At 61.5% G+C, this 6000-nt stretch overlaps 1 protein-coding gene across 2 annotated transcripts in view; it reads left to right on the forward strand.

Moving 5' to 3' along the window:
• Positions 1 to 6000, forward strand: part of DNAH17 (dynein axonemal heavy chain 17) — a 14992541-nt gene that overhangs the window by 9556179 nt on the left and 5430362 nt on the right. The window lies entirely within an intron of this gene.

Below are 6000 nucleotides of genomic sequence, written 5' to 3' on the forward strand. Positions count from 1 at the left end.
GAACCAGAAAGTAGTGGGAATAGCAACCACGACCTACTTCTGGACCAGGAACGCGCTCGACAGCCTCTTTGGCCAAGAGGGCCGTAACTTCCTCCCGTAGAAGATTCAAGTGATCCCCCGACATACGGTGGTACTGCGGTGGCATGGCTGGAGGGGTTGTCTTGAAGCGGAGGGAGTAGCCCCTACGGACGATTTGCAGCACCCACCTGTCCGATGTGATGGAACGCCAGTGGAGCAGGTGATGGCGAACTCTGCCGCTCACTGGCGTGGAATGGGCCTGAAAGCTCAGACTAGGAGGGCTTTGAGGCAGATGCTGCCGGGGTTGATGTGGACTGACCGGCACGTTGTCCTCCAGTACCGCCTCGGTGGAATCCACGTCTGCGACCGCGTGCAGGTTGATCCTGCGGCCGGTGGCTAGGCGGACGTGAGGAGGCGCCCCTTCCTTGGCCACGAAAGGCGGAAGTTTGCGGCCGCGGGGCCAAGAGACCCAAGGACTTGGCCGTAGCCCGGGAGTCCTTGAAACGAGCCAGCGCACTATCCGCCTTCTCGCCAAAGAGGCGAGTGCCATCGAAGGGCATATCCATGAGGGTACTCTGGACATCCCCCGAGAAAGACATGGACCGTAGCCAGGCGTGGCGACGAAGCGCCACCGTGGTCGAAATTGCCCGACCCAGCGAGCCCGTGGTGTCTAGTCCACACCGTATGGCATGTCGTGCTGCATCCCGCCCGTCAGCAAGCACCTGGGCGAGCCGTGATCGGGCCTCCTCCGGACACAGGGGCAGCACGTCCTCCACCGTATCCCACAGAGAGTGGGAATAACGGTCCAAGAGGCAAGCGGTATTCAAGGACCGCAGTCTCAAACTCAGGGAAGAGAACAGCTTCTTTCCGAACTGTTCCAGTCTCTTGGATTACCGATCCGGAGGAGCGGACGCGAAGGAGGATTGGGAAGTCGAGGCCTGGATAACCAGACTCTCGGGGGTGGGGTGTTGGGACAGAGAACTGGGGTCGCCCGGAGCAGGGCGGTGGCGCCGGGCCATGTTCCGATCCACAGGAGGTACTGTGGAGGGCTTGGACCAGGTGCCCTGCAGAACGTCTATTAGTGCCTCATTGAACTGCAGCAGAGGCTCTGTGGAGCTTGCTGACGGTTGAAGCACTTCTGTGAGGACGTTAGTCCTCACGGCCACAGCAGGCAACTCCAGCCCAAGGACGTCGGCCGACTTGCGCAGCACCACTGAAAAAGCTGCACCTTCCTCCGAGGCCACAGTCAGAGGAGAGATGAAACCAGCGTCCGGGGAGGTGTCCAGACCACTGCCATCTCCCAGTTCTTCTGCCCAGTCCTGTGAAAGTTCGGCTTGTCTGGCCATAGGGTCCTCAGACCCCTCCCAGTTGCCCCCGTCATCCGATTCCTGATAAACAGGAGGAATAACCGGAGCCGGGCGGTAGATGAAATTCTCATCCATCGGCGTCAGATGCGGCGTCGAGTGGCGCCGCACCGGCGCCGAGCCCGGACCAGGGCGAAACCGGGGAACGGTGTCATCCGGGGACGGCGCTGGGGGTGGAACCGGTGTTGGCGCCGGCGGAGGAGAAGTCGTGAGGTCGACCGGCGCTGGCAGAGATCCAGGCCTGGATCCCTCGGGGACCTGCGGCGTCGGGACCGAAGTCGTCGACGGCGCCGGGGCCGAAGCCGCCGGCACACGAGGTCACCCAGTCAAGCCTGCGGGGCCCGAAGGCGCGCCGGCAGGTGTCGACGGCGGAGCCAGGCCCCTCATGGCTGAGAGGAAGGCGCTGATCTCCGCCGGTGTTGCGTCAGTCCCAGGGACAGACGGGTATGGAGACGGACGCGGCTCCTGTGGCTCCGACGGAGCCACGGGGGTGGGACCACCCTGACCCTCGACCGAGTCGAGCGACCGGCGAGGGGAGTCTGAAGAGCGGTGTCGCCTCTTGGACTTCTTTGAGCGCTTCGACTTACCCGAAGACTTCGAGCCCGATGAGCGACGACGAGCTCGAGAAGCTTACGGGACCGCTCCCGCCTAGCCTTCGAGGTCAAGGCCTGACAGTCGAGTCACGACTCCGCATCATGGTCGGCCCCCAGGCAGTAAAGGCACCGGCGATGGTGGTCCGTCACCGACATCAGTCGATGACAGGAGTCACAGGCCTTAAAACAAGACATCCTACCGGCACCAGAGTCGAGTCGACAGAAGACCAAAAAGAGTCAAAAAAGTTTAGTCAAAAAGTGACTAAGGGGTAAGCTCTTCCCGGATCGGCGCTGTCTGGCGTGGAAAAAAGAAGAACTGACATCAGCGCGCGAGGGCGGCGTCTAAGTACTCCGACGACGTCATTCCGGCGCACAACGCCGACGACGGATGCGGAGCGACAGACGACGCCTAGCGACGCGCAAGGGGTATTGCTGACGAAAAATCTTTCCGGATCCAGCCTGACGCCTGGGGATATTCTAAGGTGAGAAATCTAACTAACGTGTTTCTTTCAGATAAGCCCTGGCGACCGAGAAAGGTGCGCTGAGGCATTCCTGCAGCTGCAAAGCACCTACGAAGGAAAATAAAACAATATTGACACGAAATACAGTGGAATTGTAGAACGAATGGAAACGGAAGGCCACAAGTACTTATCTGAAGACTGTTGGAGCATGGAAGGAAGAAGGAAGGAGAGCCAATAAAGGGCTATGAAAGGGCTCTTAAATGCTGATTAGATGGATTAATGGTTCCTGTTTCTCTTAGATCATGGGATTTGAAGTTTTTTCTTAAGTGTTGAATATGGCTATTGTTGAATAAAAGTGAACAAAGTTAAGCATAATCTCGCCTCTGTCGTAACATAGAATTTAATAAACGGAATGACACAAAAAAACACAAAAAGCATTACCGGAGATAACATTTTTCATAGCTTCAATTTAAAAAAAAGCACCAAAAAGCAATAAGTGCCAATGAAAGTCTATGAAAACAGTAGGTAGAGACTAAGGGCCAATTTCAGGCCGAGCGTGATTGAGCCAGTGTCAGATATGCCAGGTCGATTGGTATAGGTCAAAGTCTGGAAGTCAGACCTGTGTTAGGGTCCCAGGTTGTGTAACATGGTGTTCAATGTCGGCTTTTGATATTTTCTGGACCTTTTAGAAGCTTCTGATTGCACACTGAAAAGAATAATTATAGAGCTTAAATATATGCATCCGGACCATGCGTCATAATACTGGTTACCTCCTACAAGTAAAATAGGAAACCTCATTTACTGTAGGTTTGTCCAGTAGGGAAGGTGTTGGTATATTACTTATGTTGGAGCGCCATCTAGAACAAGTCCAGTAGGGAAGGTGTTGGTATATTCCTTATGTTGGAGCACCATCTAGAGCAAGTCCAGTAGGGAATGTGTTGGAATAGTAGTGTGCAATGCTTTCCAATGGGGCGACCAGATGGCCGGGCTTTCCTGGAAGTCCAGATGAGGGCTCATTTGCCTCCCCGATCCCAGCCAGGGCTCCAGGAGGTCGGGCACGACCGCGCCTTGGGTCCCCTCAGTCTCGGGGTTCGCACGGGTTCCCAGAAAGAGGGGTCGCCTTCCTCCGGATTGGTTAGGGCAGGGTATGCCAGAACACCCCTCCCGGGCTGGTGGTTCTCTGACGGGGACCAGATGGGCTATGCCCGGGCAACACCTCCCAGGCATCCGGGGCTCCCTCCTCTGGCCCGCGGCGTGGCAGAGTGCCCGGGACGGGCTCCATGGGTCCCGGGCAGTCCTCCCACGGGCGTGAGGGCCCGAGAGCTTCTGCGGGCCTCCCCATCCTTGAGGCCCAGCCGGGGTCTCCGAGCCCCTGGGAAGCCGAGCCCCCGAGCCCTGCTAGGGCAGGCAGGGTGCCCTATCTTGAAGGCCCGACCCGGCTCGGGGCAGGCAGATGGGAGTCCTTTCGGTCCCGGCCATCTGGTCGCACCTTTCCCCTCAGCCATCTGGTCGCATGCCATGCTTTCCAATGGGGCGACCAGATGGCCAGGCTGCCCTGGAAGTCCCGATGGGGGCTCATTCGCCTCCCCGATCCCGGCCAGGGCTCCAGGAGGCCGGGATGGTCTGTGCCCTGGGTCCCCTTCGTCACTCGGTGCGTAATGGCTTCCCAGAAAGAGGGGTAGCCTTCCTACAGATTACTAAGGGCAGGGTATGCCGGGACACCCCTCCCGGGCTGGCGGTTCTCTGCCGGGGACCAGATGGACTATGCCCGGGCAACACCTCCCAGGAGCCCAGGGCGCCCTCCTCCGGCCCGCGGCATGGCAAAGTGCCTGGGATGGGCTCCATTCGTCCCGGGCAGTCCTCCCCCGGGCGTGCGGGCTCCGGGAGCTCACACGGTCCTCCCCGTGCCTGAGGCCCAGCCGGGGTCTCTGAGCCCCCCAGGATGTGCAGCCCCCGAGCCCTGCAAGGGCAGGCGGAAGCCCTACCGGGAAGGCTCGGCTCAGGGCAGGCAGATGGGAGTCCTTTCGGTCCCGGCAATCTGGTCGCACCTTTCCCCTCGGCCATCTGGTCGCACGCAATGCTTTCCAATGGGGCGACCAGATGGCCGGACTGCCCTGGAAGTCCCGATGGGGGCTCATTCGCCTCCCCGATCCCAGCCAGGGCTCCAGGAGGCCAGGCTGGTCCACGCCCTGGGTCCCCTCCATCACTCGGTGCGCACGGGTTCCCAGAAAGAGGGGTAGCCTTCCTCTGGATTACTAAGGGCAGGGTATGCCAGGACACCCCTCCCAGGCTGGCGGTTCTCTGCCGGGGACCAGATGGACTATGCCCGGGCCCCGGATTGAGGGCTCCGGCCCCATCCCCCGGCCTGCAGCACTGCCAAAGGCCCGGGACGGGGTTCCGTTGTGCCCGGGGAGCCTACCCTTGCTTGGCTGGGTTCAGGAGCTCTGGCCGGGGCCCCTGAGGCAGGGTGCCCGGGACAGGTTCCGGCAGGCCCGGGGAGGCTTCCCCTGCGCCTCCGGGCCTTGGAGCCCCAGCTGGGTCCAGGGGCCCCGCCGGGCCCTGTGTCAGGTGCTCCAGCCCTGGGCCCCGTCCCCCAGCCTGCCGCTCTGCCAAAGGCCTGAGACGGGGTTCCATGTGCCTGGGGAGCCTCCCCTTGCTTGGCTGGGTTCAGGAGCTCCGTCTGGGGCCCCTGAGGGCCCCTTGGTCCTGCTGCATGGCAGGGTGCCCGGGATGGTGTCCGGCGGGTCCGGGGAGGCTTCCCCTGCGTCTCTGGGCCTGGGAGCCCTGGCTGGGTCCAAGGGCCCCGTCGGGCCCCGGGTCGGGTTCTCCAGCCCTGGGTCCCATCCCCCAGCCTGCTGCACTGCCAAAGGCCCAGGACGGGGTTCCGTTGTGGCCGAGGAGCCTCCCTTTGCTTGGCTGGGTTCAGGAGCTCTGGCCGGGGCCCCTGAGGGCACGGGTTGTGTGGCAACCCCACCTTGGACTCCGTCCTCGGTCCCGCCGCGTGGCAGGGTGCCCGGGACGGGGTCCGGAGGGCTCGGGGAGGTGTCCCCTGCGCCTCTGAGCCACGGCTGGGTCCAGGGGCAACATCAGGCCCCGGGTCGGGTGCTCCGGCCCGGGGCCCTGTACCCCCGCCTGCTGCTCCACCAAGGGCCCAGAACTGGGGTCCATCGGTCCCGTGCAGGCCTCCTCTGGTCGCCCCTTTCCCCTCAGCCATCTGGTCGCACCTATCCCCTCGGCCATCTGGTCGCACCTATCCCTTCGGCCATCTGGTCGCCCCTATCCCCTCGGCCATCTGGTCGCACGCAATGCTTTCCAATGGGGTGCCCAGATGGCCGTGCTTGCCTGGAAGTCCCGATGAGGGCTCATTTGCCTCCTCGATCCCAGCGAGGGCTCCAGGAGGTCGGGTACATTCGCACCTTGGGTCTCCTCTGTCACCTCGTGTGCACGGATTACAAGAAAGGGGTGTAATTTTCCTCTGGATTACTAGGGAGAGGGTCAGTCAGACCTCCGTGAGGTCCGGCGATTTGGAAACAGGGGAAGGCAGCACCCGGGCCCACCGGCCGA

The sequence above is a fragment of the Triturus cristatus genome, chromosome 7 (assembly GCF_964204655.1).
Source record: "Triturus cristatus chromosome 7, aTriCri1.1, whole genome shotgun sequence".
NCBI classification, from domain to species: domain Eukaryota; kingdom Metazoa; phylum Chordata; class Amphibia; order Caudata; family Salamandridae; genus Triturus; species Triturus cristatus.